Below are 17,507 nucleotides of genomic sequence, written 5' to 3'. Positions count from 1 at the left end.
AAGCGCACACGGCAGCTTGAGTATGCTTGTCCTGGCCTTATTAAATAAAGTTATGCTGGTTACAACTTTAGGCACCATGGAAACGACTGAGCTCAACGTCACATGAGAACCGCCCCGCCCCGTCATTAGACTCAGAACCCGGAAACACCCAGGTGTTGGTTCCGTCGCGAACGCTATTATGCCCTTACTTTGCGCATTAATTAAAGAAGGAATCACTGCAGGGCGACCCAGGATTAATTCGCCGGTGGGAGACGCCAAACCGAGACGCACCCTACTTAAAGACAGGACGGCCCTCGTGCAGCAGGGCCGTTGGGGCTCATCAACAGTCTCCGCAGAAGCCATCTTTGCGGCTATTTTCGGTAAGGTCAGCACGCATTTAGCTCCGGTTATCAGACCCGGGCTTATACGGAAGACACGGTTCCTACTTTTATGCACACCGATTAGACGGGTGGTGTCCACACGGTCCCTGTTATTGCAAGAGATAAACAACAGTGAATCTTTGCAAGGCACAGATAACGATTTTGTTTACTGTGCGCACATACACCTGATGCCTTGGACTACTGGTATAACTTTCCTTGTCACTTTTTTCTAGCCATCCCTTCCACCCTAGGCACTCGCGGGTGTAGGTTCCGGCGGCTTAACTTTGGCCACATTCAATTTTCCTTCCTCTTTTTTGTGTTGAAATATTTCAATGAGAACCGCACGATGATTTACTGACAGTAAATATTACTTTGCCTATTTCCTTTGCCACAGCATAAAGACCCTTCCTCGAATATGAGATTTAAGGATTCTGAAATCCCCCAATCACAGGTGTGGTACGTAACACTCTCATTTTAACTAATCTCTTCACCTGTAAATATTTTGCACATTCTTTAAAGTCCTGACTAGTAACGGTATTCTTTACATAATTAGATACCTCCAGTCCTCCGTATAAACACACCTACCCTGATGAAGACCTCCGAGATAACTAGCGCCACACAGAAGGTCGAAACGCGTTGTTTTTTTGATGAGGCAAGCCTAAGAGAACCAAGGACAAATTGACGTCAAGTCCCCGTCACTACTTCGTAAACAACACAATATAGTGGTGTATACTTGGTTTCCAAAACCCGTAGGCTACCTCACCCTGGTATTCAAAGAGACTAATGTACTGTGAGGGCCTTACGAATAGGAGTCCCTGTACTATCGTTTGAATAACGTAGGACTTTTCTATGTATATAATATTTCAGAATTTGATGTTTGTAAAGTGTATAAGAAGATTTATGTATCGACTATATGATTTATCTATGTCTTATTGTGTTTATATATAAGTCTGTCTTGTGTTTGCTCCCCATGTAGGTATTGTAAATTTGTACTGAGCACTCATGTTTTTGTTTTAGAAAGAGCTGCATAGAATCAACAGGTCTTGATGGGATATAGAAAAATATATTTGCATCTAATTGTAACCTAGTGGAAAATAAAAATCCACTTGGTACGCTAAAGTGTGTTCTATTTATGGTGTCAGAGGTAATATATTTTTTCCCATGGGGCAAAAACGGCATAGTTGCGTGACGCATCTGTGCCGTATAAGTGGCGCATTGCTGGAGTTACGTCGCAAGCACGACGCAGCTCCAGCAATGCTCTGGGGGGCCCTATCTTGTGAATGCTGCGTCAATCCTTACGCCTGCTTCAGGCAGGCGCAGGGTTTTGACGCAGCATGGGCCTAAAAGTGACTGAGTGAAATCTTGTAGATTTCACTCAGCCACTTTTAGGAGGCGTTCCTGCGACGGAACGCCCCCCCCCTGCGCAGGAACGCCTACTTCTGGCGCAGGGCTTTACAACGTGACGAATCTCCCTAGATGGTTCACGTTGTAAATCTGTCGCAGCATGGTGCTAGCTTTGCGCCGCCGCTGCGTCACAAAAGTGACGCAACAGCGGCACAAAAGTGGCGCACGGGGCTTGTAAATCTGCCCCAAGACAGTTCAGCTACAAATAGTACAGAATGCATGTGATGTTGTGGGCCAGTAGCAGTTTCACGGACTAAGATTTCAAGTGATTCACTATCTGGCACATCCTTCTACCTTTAGCCCTCTGTAAAATCAACAAAAGCAACTCAGTGTAAGGAGGTCTAGCCACATAAACAAAGAGTTATCTGCTAAGAGCATAATATTTTTCAGCCCAACTCCTTCTCACCCACAGAAGATCTGATTTATTTATTTTGCTTTTAATTTAGTGCTGCTCTACTCATGCAAACGTGCCATTGATCTTTATTTATTTGCAATTCTAAATAAGCTGGAATCTCTTCACAATGCAATGTAGAGCAACATTTGCATTGAATAGTAGTTTCCTCTTAAAATGAAGCCAAATTGTCTTGGTACCTGAATTCTTCAGGAAGGGAGTTCCACAGAGCTGGAGCCACACAGAATAAGATTGAGATGAAACTGGATGGAAATTGAATTTCCTAGTTTCTAGTGTTAAGTTGTCTTTGCGTCTTATTTGTTTGAACCACTTGAGATCATCAGGAATGAGGCAAGGTAGGGTGGTTGTTCAAGATGCATCACTTTGAAAATAATGCAAGACAATCTGAATTTGATAAAGGCTTCCTTCATGAACCAGTGGAGATATATCAACAAAGGGCGTATGGGATCAAACTTCTTTCCTAACATTGTAGTACAGCCTTGAAGCGTGATAGTGAGATTTTAGAGGCCAGGCAGTGATTCATTTCCATAGTCTAGTCATGAAATTACTAGAAACCGTACAGTATAATTGAAGTTTTTGTACTTTTTAACTCAAAGAACGTCTCTTACACTTTTTTAGAATGATCAATATGGGTGTTCAGAAATTTTTTGTTTGATCCAGTAGCCTAGCAATGTTACCCTAGTAGAGAGAGAAGGTGCTAAGCCATTTTTCTTTGAATTCTGTAAACCATTCTGGCTTGAATCATCTTGATTTGACTTGCTTTGAAAGGAGAATAAATAGTTGTTTTCTGTGTTAAGGTTAAGAAAGTTAGCCATATCACAAGAAGGGGGGAACTTGGAGCTGGATCTGGAAAAAAGAGGTCCTGTACCTGTGCTCCTAAGACAATATGTATAGCGAAATGGTAACAGTTCCTAATGGGAAAAAGGTAGATACTCCGTAACCCAAGTGTGGTTGAGAGTAAGGTATAGGTGTCTCCAAAGGATGGTTGAGTGTGCTCGTAAGTGTGAGAACTCCTAAAATCTTTTTGCCCTCACGCACTCTTGCAAGATATCTTTTTGCCCTCACACACTCTTGCAAGGGTAAAGCATCATCATTGGGCGGTGCTCCTCGTGGGGGTGGCGCTGCAGTTCCTCACGGGCTCTCCAAGAGAGCTCTTTGTTGGAGATCTTTTCAGGAGGTGCCGTACTTGTGCATGTGGGTAAAGAAAGTGAGTGAGAGTGGGGTTAAAATTACCTTTAGGTACCCAAAGGAGTTTAATTAGGGGTCCATGAGGTAAATTAAAAAGTAATAGGGTTTGGAGACTCTCCTTCAGACTAAATAAGGGGAGGGATTAGTTATGTTATTGTTATTTTAATTTATTCAGCGCACAGCTACTCGGAAGTGTCCCGGCGCTATAGACCGCTGGGGAACCCGTCCTGGCTATCCCTGTGAGATGGTCCCTTTTTGGGTATCTCCAAGGTGAAACCAGGCATCCCCGGCGTCTGTGGGGGGCCGTTGTAGAGATGAGGCAAGCTTAATGCCCAGAGTTGCCGAGTGTGTTCCTGGTTAGAGTAGGTACCGAGGCGAGAATTATCGAGTCCGTTTTGACCCTGGTCCACGACCCTGCCGCGTCGGGAATTGAACCCTGGTCCCTGGCCGATTCTCTGCTTACGGGTCTGCCGCCTCTAACCAGTGAGCCACACCTCTCCATGCTCCATCTGCTCTCAAACCATGAGCGAAAGTGTGAGGTGAACTAAAAGTGAATGATGGTCGGCATGTTTCGCGCAAGCTTATGGTCCCTAATGGATCCCTGTGCGCTTCTTCAGGACCTAATGTGAGAAAAAACAAAGAAATATCAGTGGTAGTCAGGGAAAGACACCCTATACTGCTACTTCACCTATAGTCAGGTTGGAAGTGACGTCTCTGCGTCAGAGACTCGTAGTGTCCGTAGTCTCAAAAACCGGAACCTGGTGGAGACATAATAAGGGAAAATAGAAAGGGATAATGTGGAGCTGTATGTAACATTGACACAGCTAAAGATAAAGGATACAAATACTGTCTAGAACCACATGGTATGTTGTACTGGCATACACACATAGGTACTACATCAAAAGATAATGAAAAAAGGGAGGAAATAGGTAACAACGCCTAAGGCGAGGTACACAGCAGGTGGCCAATGGTGGACAGGAAATGGCAGCAGGGTGATAAGGCCATAGTAGGATGTTAAACAGTGGCGGTGACTGTAGACTATGAGGTGTGACGCAGTAAGTTGTGAAGAGGTGGCGCCATGCGTGCAGGCACCCTGGGGGGGCAGTGTTGGATGAGCCCTTAAATGTAATGTAATGAGAGGGGGGGACTGGTAGGTTCATGAGCTAATGATAAACGGAAGCCGTCAAAGGTGGATGGCGGAAGAGGCATATGCAAAGCATATTGCCCAAATTATAGCGGTATGTAGAAATGAATGGCTGGTGGCATGCTCGTAAAGCGCGGTGTATAAATGTGAACCGGCAATACCGTAGCGGCTATGTGAGCATGGAGACACATAGGCACTCGTAATAGAGAAAGTGCCGCTTAACAGGTGCAAGCAGGGGTATGTGGCATGATATCCGTGAGTAGCTGAGAGTACTCGCTAAGAGCGGAAGGTTATTGTGCAATGCCAATGCCGTGAGGACTATGTAAGCCTGGTAAAACGTGTCCTCTCATAGTAGAGGTAGTGCCGCTTAGCAAGGGAGAGCAGCGGTAGGCGGCATGTGGACCATAAGAGTAGGTTAAGTAGGGGAAGGGGAAAAAAGACGCAAGATGAAAGAGACAAAACTATAAAAATGGCATGTGAAACAATGACAAACACATGAGCAAATATGTCATACCCTCCCCTAACGGTGCGGAGGGCCGCGTCAGCGTAAAGTCAGACTGCCGAGGGTCGAAGCTAAATGTGGGGAGAAAAACACAGCATGATTACTGGGTGCCCGCAACGGAGACGTTGAGGCTGGAGATAGTACAGCTGATCCGAAAGCGGATGCGGGGACCTGGGGGGGGGAGAGACAGCAGGGTCACTCACCGTGTCGTCCTCAGGGGTATGCCTGTACACCTGTCAACTGATCAGGATACGCCGGTGGTGGGGAAGGCTGCGAGTGGGAGTAAAAAGGAAGCGCTAGCGTGTCAGCGGACATGACGTCATGTGAAACCAACGTGAGTCAATGCATAGCGCGTGTGAGGCTGGAGGAACGGGAAGTCGACCATGTTGGTAGGGGAATAGCTATCCGGTAAAGTACTGGATAGATGAGCTGCAGATGGATGCAGGGAACGGACCTCTGTGTAGGTCGTGAAAAAAAAGGGGGGGGAAAGCATATCTAAAGTAGGAAGTTTGCAGCTTGGTGCAAGTAACCGAGGGTGCGAAAAATCACGTGTAAGGTAAAATACACGACCGCTCTGGATATGTAATATAGTATAGATATGCAAATAAGTGCCCAAGTTAAAACTGGGGAAATACACAAAAGAGGAAATGGACATACCTGTGTAGTGTATGTCGGGGAAGGTTGGGAAGGCGATATAGGGATTCTCTGCTGAATCTTCAAGAAGAAATGAGCCTTGGCTGTACGAAGAGGCACTGGTTAGTGTGACCGGTGATGGTGCACGGTTGTGTGTGCAGCTAGGCATTGAAAGCGTAAAGAGGCGGATATGTGTGTGCGCGGGAAGTGTTGATGTTGTCCAGAATAATAATAGCATGATTGTTACTAACGGGACTAGGGGTGACCATTATGGTAACATAACTTAAGGTATAAGTTCTACCCATGGGATGTCATCATTGAGCCCCGTTTAATTGCTTCTGAGCTTGAACACCCATTGTTGTTCTTGTCTGAACAGTGTGGAGGTGTTCCACTGCGGATTGAGTGTCAGGTGCATGATTCTTTTCAAGACAGTGAGTCTGCAGTTTGGTAGTTGTTTTTCGGCACCTTATTGTACTTTTGTGCTCACTGATGCGGGTTTTGACTGCTCTGGTGGTCATCCTACATATTTGAGGCTGCACGGGCATGTTATTAGGTAAACGCAGTTTTTGGTGTTGCAGTTTGTATGGCGTTTTTGCTGCCATGGTCTGGTGAGACCCAGGTCTATTTCTTTAGTTGGTGTAGTCTGTGGGCAGACAGAGCATGATCCGCACAGATAGTGTCGACATACTGGGCGTAAGGCCCACAGTGTAGGTTGTGTTAGAATTGGTCTGGTCGGACGTGTGTGCACTAGAATGTCTCTGAGGTTCTGCGTGCGCTTGAAAGCAAATAAGGCTGTGGGACCCGGAGAAAAGACTCATGTTTCTAAAATCTTCCAGTGTCTTCTGATAATTTTCTGGATGGTATTCGAATTTGGTGTGAATGTGGTCACACATGTCATAATATCTGCTTTTTCTTTTTCTTGTGTTTCCAGCAGAGCTTCTCTATGATTGTTTTTTGCTCTTTTGTGTGCTTGTCTTATGATTTTCTTGGGATATTGTTGTGCTCTTAGATTGTCTGATAGAATTTGGGCCTGGTTTTCAAATTCGGTCAATGTGTTGCAACTTCTTCGAAGGCGGAGGAGCTGACCCACTGGGAGATTGTCTCTTAATGCCTTCGGGTGGTGGCTTTGGTACATAAGAAGACTATTCCTGTCCGTTGGTTTTTTGTAGTTGGTAGTTAGTAGATTGCCATCCCATAGGGAAATCAATAGATCTAGGAATGGGATTTTATCCGTAGCCAGGGATTCTGTGAATTTGAGAAAAGGGTCCAATGTGTTGACCCAGTTGAAAAAGTATTGACATTCTTCTTCGGTACCTTTCCAGAAGAACAGAACGTCATCGATGTACCGACGCCATAGTAGGATGTTAATATTGTATGGGTTGGTGCTTCTTAAGATGTAGTTAGACTCAAACTTGGCCATGTAGAGGCAGGCTAGGCTCGGTGCGAACGTGCTTCCCATGCTGGTACCTTGCACCTGGTGGTAGAGTTTTTTTTCATAAGCAAAGAAGTTTTCTTTGAGAGCGATGGTAGCGCAGTCACAGATGAAGCTAATGGGTGTGTCATAAGGCCAGGGGTCCAGGTCTAGGAGAGCACGTTCCAGTACCCTAATGGTGGAGTCCTTGGGTATGTTTGTGTATAGTGCCTCCACGTCCAGGGTGACCAGGAGGTTGATTGAGCCAGCGTCTTCAAAATTCTGTATCAAGTTCAGGACCTCCGTCGTATCTTTCAGGTAGGTAGGGGTCTTGACGACGATGGGTCGGAGGAAGAAATCGCAGAATTTACTGAGAGGTTCCAAGAGAGAGTCAATCCCGGACACAATGGGGCGTCCTGGCGGGGGTTGAGGCCTTTGTGGATCTTGGGGAGGTTGTAAAAGCAGGGAATGTGTGGATCTTCGTTTATCAGAAAGGATGCTTCATCCCGGGTGATCCATCCTTCGGTCTCAGCCTCAATGATGAGGCTCTGAATCCGGATAGTAAGGCGTTTTGTTGAATCTTCCTCGATCAGCTGGTAGTATCTGGTGTCTGAGAGTTGCCGGAGGCATTCTGCATCATAATCCACTTTGTCTTGGATGACAATTGCTCCACCCTTATCGGCTGGTTTGATGATGACGGTGGGGTCAGCCGTGATGGTCTGCAGTAGCCTTCTTTCTTCCCCCGTGAGATTATCAAAGTGTTCTTTCTTCTGGATCTCTTTGATGTCTTTAAGAATTGCTTGTTCAAATGTGAGGATTTCGTTGGGCGTCATAGCAGCGGTCGGGGTGAATTTGGATTTTCACTTGAATCCAGTTCCAGTAACTGGACGTTCAGGTTTGTCTTGAAAAAATGCTTTTAATCGTACTTTCCGAAAAAATTGGTGAAGTTCCTGGTGGAGTTTAAAGTTGTCCTCCTTGGGGGTGGGGACGAAGTCCAGTCCCTTCTCCAAAAGTTTGTATTCGCCATCAACCAAGGGTCTTGATGAGAGATTCACTACTAGGGTCTGGTTGTTTTGCTCCTATACCTTACTCTCAACCACACTTGGGTTACAGAGTATCTACCTTTTTCCCATTAGGAACTGTTACCATTTCGCCATACATAAGAAAGTTAGCCGCCATGCAATATTTTAGATTCTGTAGATAGGTTCTTTGAAGACTACATTGTTAATTGTGGAGATTTTGACATAGATTATTTTCTTCATACTGTTGAATGGTGACTGTGGACCCACCTATCAGGAGTCTGAACAGTGTAGGAACTACAGGGGCAGATTATAGAAGTCTCCCACTCTAACCTGTTGTTTAAAATTGGTTACACATGAGGAAGAAGCAGTCCAGCCCACTGCCTGTGAAACCATTCCATATGTCCTGTATGCATATTAGCCTCCCATAAACTATTGTATCAAAGACTGAAGAGAGGGCAAGTAAGATTAGGAGAAAAATGTTGCCCCTTGCCCAGTAGCTTCCAACAATAATTTTAACAGTTATGGTTTCACTGTTGCACCCTTTGTAAAAAAAAACCTGATTGATAGGGTGTTAAACATTGTTGTTCACAGTGAATGAGTTAAGTTGTTCTAAGACAATTTTTTAATTGTTTTGCTTAGCCAAAGAGGTTTTGATATCTGTTAGGTTCATTTGCATTAGCATTGATATTTTACCAGTAGTTACCATTCAACCAACAAACTGAATATAAACTTCTCTGCCACACAGAGCAACACTCTGGGGTATTTTTCCAAATTAATCATTCAGTACCATTCAACAAAATTCCTAAGGTTTTTCTTCGGTCTCCGTCTCACACTGTTCCTGTCAAGACACAAAAATGTTGACTGTAATTGTTTTCTGTCTCAAGGCACCTCCCTTTGGAATTCCTGTTTTGTGCTTTGAGGTGATATCATAAAGCTTGTCAAGCACAAGAACTACTATGATAGAAATGTTCCTCTCTTATCTTGAATATGAGGCCCATCCTTTGCTTAAACTGCATTATCAATCTGCCATTTGGTGCTCTAAATACATGTGATATTGGAGTCCCTAACCCTATAGTCGCGTTCAGATGGTATGTTAACATTTCAGTGACACATCCAGTGTTTTAAGTGCCATATATTGCCTTCCAATGCCAGACAAATTACCAGACAACTTACCCAGCCACCTTCTGATACATGAAGATCAATGATGTTCTAATTAATAGGGACTTGACCTTGCTCTTTTGAACCACCTGAACAAGCCCTACCAGGCCATCATGATTTTGGAAATAGCTTGCACCATAATTTCACTGGATACATTTTTGACAGCTGGCCATTGGTGTATTTGTAACAGTCCATGGAGCTACCTGTCATAGCCGGGTTGTGAACAATTGCTGGTGGTCAGTGGCCAACTCAAGCATAAACACCATAAAATTGGGTAGGTGTCGTGTTCACAGCGCTTGCCGGTGCCCCCGCTATACACACAAAGAAATGACCGCGAGACTCACTTCTGGGTGGAGGTTGAGTCCCGGTCTAGTCTTTCGACCGAAGACGAAAGGTCAAGAAAGCACTTCTTTCCCGAGTCGTGAGGATTGTCCTGGAGCCGAGAAGCGTCGGACGCGTGCGGAATCTCTCTCCGCTGTTGCGGTGCTGGAGGGCTTTTACCACTACGCTGGAGACGAGTCGAGGTATTAAACATACACAGATCCTTCAGCCTTGTCAACGCAGGAGCGTTGCGGGGTTTGTCTTTGTTTTCACCGCGCTGGAGCGCTTTATGGTTATTTTGTTTTCACAGCGCTGGGGCGCTTTATGGTTGTTTTGTTTTCACCGCGCAGGAGCGCTTTATGATTAGTTTGGTCCAACCGCGCCGGAGCGCTTGGGAGTTCTCTTGAGTTTCACAGCGCATGTGCGCTTATCAGTCTCTACTTGGTTTCTCCACGCTGGAGCACGATTCCAGGGCAGCCTTAACTTCCGGTTACGATCCCCCTGCCACACAGACACGCACAAGGTGTACCCGGTGTCACACTGTTGTAGTTGGGCATTTTTGTTCTACATTACGCGCAGGAGCGCTTTCCTTGTTATGCTGAGGAGCTTGCAGTGCAGCACCTCGCCTGGATACTACTTGACTGAGCTACACGTCAGACTGCATCCCATGGTCTGCAGAGCACTGGTGAGTCTCCAGAATTGACAACACAGGTATTCTGTGTGTGGAAGACGGGTGTGAGAAAGAGTGGGAGTTGGGGTCCTTACTGAACTGGGTCTTTCCTGTCTTCCAGTTAATTTCGAGATACCCTAAACACCAACCCACTACCTTCTTGCTGGCTCCCTTCCCTGCGTCCATCTCATCTCCGCTGGCTCATACTGTCCACGAGGGTCAGGTGGGTACAGGGACGGGCGCTCCTGTCGTCTCTGCGGAATTGCTTCACAAGCAGAGGTGAGTCTTGTGGGGTACCTGACAGAATTAGAAGCCCACGTTAACCATTCCGCCTAGACGACATGGGCGACCCGGAGGTTACGTTACAAGACATAGCCGTCATGCTGGCCGCCATGCAGGCAGAGAACCTCAGTTTATGCCACGACATAACCGCCCTACAGGGCCAGATGGCAGCCGGGGTCACCAGTCCGTGGGGAACTACCCCTAGCCCCAGGGTCATGCAGGAAGGTCTCTTGAGACAGCCTACGTTTACATTTGGGGGGTCCTCCGCTGCCACCAACCAGAACACAGCCATTCAAGTCATCTCCCCTCATCCCGTACAGCTGGCACCACCTGAACGCTTCTACGGTGACAGTACCAAGTACGGCATCTTCATCCATCAATGCCACTTGCATTTCATGGCCAGGAATGCGGCTTTTCCCGACGACGCATCCAAGGTAGCCTACATCCTGTCGTACATGGGTGGAGACGCAGCTCAGTGGTCCATTGCATTGGTAGAACATGACGATCCCATGCTACACCACCTACCAACGTTCAAGGAAGCCATGCGACGTATGTTCGCTCGTCACACCTTTGTGCAAGCAGCGGACAATGAGTTGCTCAACCTAAAACAAGGCAACCAGGACCTGCTTCACTACATCACCATGTTCAGCAGGCTTGTGATCGAGTCCCATTGGCCTGAGGATAAGAAGGTATCGGTGTTCTATCGGGGATTACGCGATGACCTGAAAGATCTCATCTCACAGTTACCCAACCCGCCAGACGAAATAGGGCCTTTCATCGATCTGGTGGTGAAAATGAATTTCCGACTGCAGGAAAGAAGGACCGAGAAGGAAAAAGGCAGTGACAACCGTTTCTTGTCCTTTGGGGACAAAGGTATGGACAAGACCAGAGAGGAACCCACTCCCCAGGGCGAGGCAACGGAACCCATGCAAATCGGGGGCATAAGAGGGCCCTTGACAAGTCAAGAAAGAGAACGGAGGAGGAAGCAGAACCAATGCCTGTACTGTGGAAAAAGCGGACACTTCGTTAGGGAATGTCCGGTGAAGCCAACTAAACCTCGGAGCAGAAGGCCTTTTGCGTTACCCATCACCAAGGATGACAAGACGGGAAACGAGGTAACCCAGTAGACAACGGGATCCGTCCTCTGGGTTCTTCGTATTGCAGCTTAGCGATCCCTGCTGTTTTCGACGGCAGTCACCACGTGGGGGTAGAAGTCACATTACAGAATCATGCGGGCAGAACCTGGAAGGTAACTGCTATGGTGGACTCCGGTGCAACTGGCTGTTTTATCGATACCGTTTACTCAAGTGCCTTGGGCATGAACAGGGTGTCAAAAGCCCAACCCGAAAACGTCAAGGCTGTTGATGGAACGGACCTAACTTCCGGCCCTATCAGGCATCGAACTGAGAACATGACTATGTCCTTTGCTAATCACCACGCCGAGTCCATTAGCTTTGACGTCATCGACGCTCCTCAATTCAAGGTAATATTGGGATTGCCGTGGTTGGTGAAGCACAATCCCCGCATTGATTGGGTGTCCAGATCGATACATTTGGACTCGGAACACTGTTGTGGGACCTGTTATGCGAAGGACTACTTCCTGGGAGATCGCTCCATACAAGCACGATCGCTGCCCTTACAAGGCATGGGGATGATTTCCCAAGCAGCCACACCAGAGGAATACCAGGACCTAGCTGAAGTGTTCGATAAAAAGGGAGCCAGCACTCTGCCACCACATCGGTCGTTCGACTGCCGAATAGACCTGATCCCCGGCTCCACGTTGCCATGCAGCAGAATATATTCTCTCACGGAGAAGGAGAACCTTCACCTTCGGTCCTATTTGGACGAGTATCTGGACAACGGTTTCATTCGTCATTCCAGGTCTCCGGTTTCCTCTCCTCTTTTCTTCGTGTCGAAGAAGGAGGGTGATCTGAGGACCTGTATAGACTTTCGGGCGATGAACGCCATCACCGCGAAGAACCGTTACCCACTACCATTGATCACCAACCTCCTGGAGCAGGTGAAGAACGCCTCTATATATACTAAGCTCGACCTGCGGGGTGCTTACCATCTTGTCAGACTCCGAAAGGGTGACGAATGGAAGACTGCTTTCCGGACAAAATTTGGCCTGTTCGAATACCAGGTCATGCCTTTCGGACTCTGTAATGCCCCCGCAGCATTCCAGTACTTCATAGACAAGGTGTTGAGGGACTTCATAGACGTCTTCTGTATTGTCTACATAGACGATATCTTGATTTTTTCACAGACGATAGCAGAACACGTACAGCACGTCCGTTCCGTCCTTCAACAGCTGGGAAGACATCGTTTGTACGTGAAACTGGAGAAGAGCGTTTTTCACGTCACCTCTGTTGAGTTTCTGGGGCACATCATCACTCCAGCAGGCATCCAGATGGACAACAAGAAAGTAGAAGCCATCCTCTCTTGGCCTCCTCCGGAGTCCGTGAAAGGGGTTCAACGGTTCCTCGGTTTTTCCAACTACTACCATAGATTCATCACAGGTTTCTCCGAGATGGTAGCTCCTATTACACGCTTGTTGCGCAAAGGAGTGCACTTCGGTTGGGATCAGAAAGCAGACGACGCTTTCCAAGAACTTAAAAGGCGTTTTACCATAGCCCCGGTTCTGGTGCACCCTGACACCGAGCAGCCCTTCGTGGTGGAGGCGGACGCCTCTAAAGATGCCTTGGGGGGGCGTGCTCTCCCAACAAAGCACCAGCACAGGACAGTTGCATCCAGTGGCCTTTTACTCCAAGAAACTCCAACCCGCGGAACGCAACTACACGGTGTCCGACAGGGAGCTTCTGGCTATCAAGACCGCATTCGAGGAATGGCGCCACTTCCTAAAAGACGCCAAACACACCGTAACCATCTACACTGACCATAGGAACCTCCAGTTTCTACGGTCAGCACGTGCCCTCACCGCCCGACAGCTTCGGTGGACCTTATTCTTCAACGAATACGACTTCGTGATCACGTTCCGACCTGGGAAAGAAAATGCCAAAGCCGATGCCCTATCACAGCTAGGAGAGTCCGACGAGGAAGCGGACCTCACCGAGCCTGTTCCCATCATCTCAGAGAAACACTTCCAGGGCTTGGTAACATCCTCGGATTTCATGGCTCAGGTGAAAAGGGACACGAAGCAGTCCGACCTAGAGGCTCTGGCGGAAGGACACAAAGGGGTGACTTGCGTGGAAGGTTTGCTGCATCGAGGAGAACGGTTATACCTACCTGGGTTGCCCAGTCAGAAAAAGGCGGTCCGTCTGTGTCACGATCATGTCCTATCAGGCCACCCTGGTTTTCATAAGACGCTGGAGCTCGTACAAAGACAGTTTTGGTGGCCAACAATGGTGACCGACACGAGGAACCATGTAACGTGCTGTGCCGTTTGTCTTTTGAGTAAAAACAGATCGGAGCCCCCTGTTGGTCTTCTGCGTTCCATTCCTGTGCCACCGTATCCGTGGCACATCATCTCCATGGATTTTGTGGTGGAACTACCACTCACCAAGACGGGACATACCACGGTTCTCACCATTGTAGATCATCTCTCCAAGATGGCACATTTCGTACCCTTGTTGAAATTGCACACGGCTGCGGAACTGGCCTTGATCTTCGTGCACGAGGTGGTGCGCCTCCATGGCATTCCATCGGTGGTCATAACGGACCGGGGATCGCAATTCGTGTCCTGCTTCTGGAGGGAGGTGTTCCGGATCCTCGAGATGGAAGTGCGCTTATCCTCAGCGTACCACCCCAAGACCGACGGCCAGGCCGAAAGAACGAACCACACCATGGAGCAGTACCTCCGTTGTTTGCTGCTTATGGTTGAAAAAGAATGGTCCGAGGTACTCTGGATGGCGGAATACGCCTACAACAAAAGCAGGCATTCGGCCATCGGCATGTCCCCCTTCTTTTGTCTCCACGGCCGTCACCCTCGCACCTCTGCTTGGGAGGTGCCCCGGGCCAGCATGTTGCCGACAGTACGTGCCTATCACGATTCCTCGCGCAGACTCTGGCAGCAAGCACGGTTTGAGTTGGCCAAGGCAAAGGACACCTACAAGACTCATGCTGACGCTCATCGACAGAAAGAGCCCGTGTACTGCGTGGGAGACCAGGTGTGGTTGTCCATTCGGCACCTCAACGTGCATGGCCCCAAGAAACTGTTGCCCCGTTTCGTGGGTCCCTTTGTCATTGAGAAGGTGGTTAATCCTGTGGCTATGAGGCTCTCTCTTCCTCCGCACATGAAGATCCACCCGGTTTTCCATGTCTCCCTGCTGCAGCCTGTCCATTCTGGTGGCTCTGTTCCCTCTCCTCCTTCTCCGGTGGTGGAGGAGGACCATGTTGAGTATGAGGTCAGGGCCATCCTGGGGTCTCGTCGTACCAAGGGAAAGCTGTTCTACCTGGTGGACTGGAAGGGGTATGGCCCAGACGAGAGGTCTTGGGATCCTTTGTCCCATGTTCACCATGCTCCTGTTCTAGTCCGCGCCTTTCATCTGAGTCATCCCTTGAGCCCCCGCCCTGCTTCCCCGTTTTGAGTTTCCGGGGGTGTTGGGGGGGACCTGTTTCAGGGGGGGGTACTGTCGTGTTCACGGTGCTTGCCGGTGCCCCCGCTATACACACACAGAAATGACCGCGAGACTCACTTCCGGGTGGAGGTTGAGTCCCGGTCTAGTCTTTCGACCGAAGATGAAAGGTCACAAAAGCACTTCCGGGGGAAACGCATAAACATCGCGTTTCCCGCCGGTTCTATGCTTCGAATTCCTTTGGAAGTTCCCCGAGTCGTGAGGATTGTCCTGGAGCCGAGAAGCGTCAGACGCGAGCGGAATCTCTCTCCTCTGTTGCGGTGCTGGAGGGCTTTTACCACTACGCTGGAGACGAGTCGAGGTATTAAACATACACAGATCCTTGAGCCTTGCAAACGCAGGAGCGTTGCGGGGTTTGTCTTTGTTTTCCCCGCGCTGGAGCGCTTTATGGTTATTTTGTTTTCACCGCGCTGGAGCGCTTTATGGTTGTTTTGTTTTCACCGCGCAGGAGCGCTTTATGATTAGTTTGGTCCAACCGCGCAGGAGCGCTTGGGGGTTCTCTTGAGTTTCACAGCGCATGTGCGCTTACCAGTCTCTACTTGGTTTCTCCGTGCTGGAGCACGATTCCAGGGCAGCCTTAACTTCCGGTTATGATCCCCCTGCCACACAGACACGCACAAGGGGTACCCGGTGTCACACTGTTGTAGTTGGGCATTTCTGTTCTACATTATGCGCAGGAGCGCTTTCCTTGTTATGCTGAGGAGCTTGCAGTGCAGCACCTCGCCTGGATACTACTTGACTGAGCTACACGTCAGACTGCATCTCATGGTCTGCAGAGCACTGGTGAGTCTCCAGAATTGACGACACGGGTATTCTGTGTGTGGATTACGGCTGTGAGAAAGAGTGGGAGTTGGGGTCCTTACTGAACTGGGTTTTTCCTGTCTTCCAGTTAATTTCGAGATACCCTACACACCAACCCACTACCTTCTTGCTGGCTCCCTTTCCTGCGTCCATCTCATCTCCGCTGGGTCATACTGTCCATGAGGGTCAGGTGGGTACAGGGACGGGCGCTCCTGTCGTCTCTGTGGAATTGCTTCACAAGCAGAGGTGAGTCTTGTGGGGTACCTGACAGAAGGAAGGAAGGGTTTAGTAAGAAAGTCCCAAGAATGATTCATAAGTGTTGTGCGGATGAATATGAGTGAGTGAGCCTTTCCATAAGATTCAGGGATCTGACATTAGTGTGTAGACTGATGTCAAAAGGACAAGGTATGTCCCTGTAGTGCAAGACTACAGCTTTACACATAGTACCGAAAGTTGACCAGTACATTTTAGCAAAAAATATATGTTTTATTTAGGACTATTAGCAATGCAAGACAAGGAAAACTAGATAAATGTAGTTATTCCATACCAAAAATGTGCTAGGAAACACATGCTATACATAGAATCAGTTTAGCCCATGAAAAGATATAGTCCCTTCCTTTCTAAGTACCACTCTAGACAGCATGCACACCTAAAATCATAAGTCTCTTGCCATGAAACTGAGGAGCACATAGATGTGGTGAGATCCGGGGTAGGTTATGATGAAAGTAGTCGGGAAAGTGGAGGATGTTGTAAAGACTAGAAAAGGATTTAGGTCAGTATGTTCCAAATAGGGATGTATGTGAATAATGGGGCAGCCAGGCTCTAACCTTGATAGACTTTGAAGTATGGCAGATTAGAGGGCAAAAAATGGTACCTAGGTAGGCTGACATCAATGTTTCTGCTATGGCACTGACATCAATGTTCCTACTATGGCACACTGGCTGTGCTCCTGTTGCTGGAGGGGAATCATGGGTGCAAATATACCATATGTCATGATTTATCAGTGAAAGTTCAGAAACTGTAATTGATTTGGACACCATAACACTATCTGGTCCTCTCACAATGAATGAGGAAGAATCTCTTCCAAGGAAGATGACCGGACTTCTTCTGGGTGAGCAAATGTGTTCTCCTCTGTAATCAATCTCCTTTGTAACACAATAGGAATGGGAATTTATTTTTACAGTGTCTCCCTTCAGTAGCATGAGCTTAATCACCAGTTAATGGGTCAATTTTGTTAGGGATAAGCTTAATGCGGTGGGCCATTTGCCTAACATATTCCATTAATAAAGTGAGTATTGCAATTTTATTCCACCTAATACAATTCTATTAGCTAAAAGTTTGAAGACTTCAGCTTACCAAATTTTTGGAGCGTTCATATCTGATCCTAGAGCCCAAGTAATAAGCTGCAGGAGAGAATTGTCTCACCATCGAATTCAATAAAATGTCAGGAGATTCTTACATCGTGTTTTCTGGTGGTAATAGATCAGATGATAGGCTCCAGAGTTATCTCAGAGGCTTGGCCACATTCTAAGATTGCTGTTTTCTGTCTAAAAAAGTAAACCTACTAAGTCTGTCATGTTTCCCACTATCCTCAGCACCTTTCGC

Source organism: Triturus cristatus, chromosome 5_2, assembly GCF_964204655.1.
Source record: "Triturus cristatus chromosome 5_2, aTriCri1.1, whole genome shotgun sequence".
Classification (NCBI taxonomy): Eukaryota; Metazoa; Chordata; class Amphibia; order Caudata; family Salamandridae; genus Triturus; species Triturus cristatus.
The sequence above is the reverse complement of the archived record's forward strand: the minus strand, read 5'-3'. Positions refer to the sequence as shown.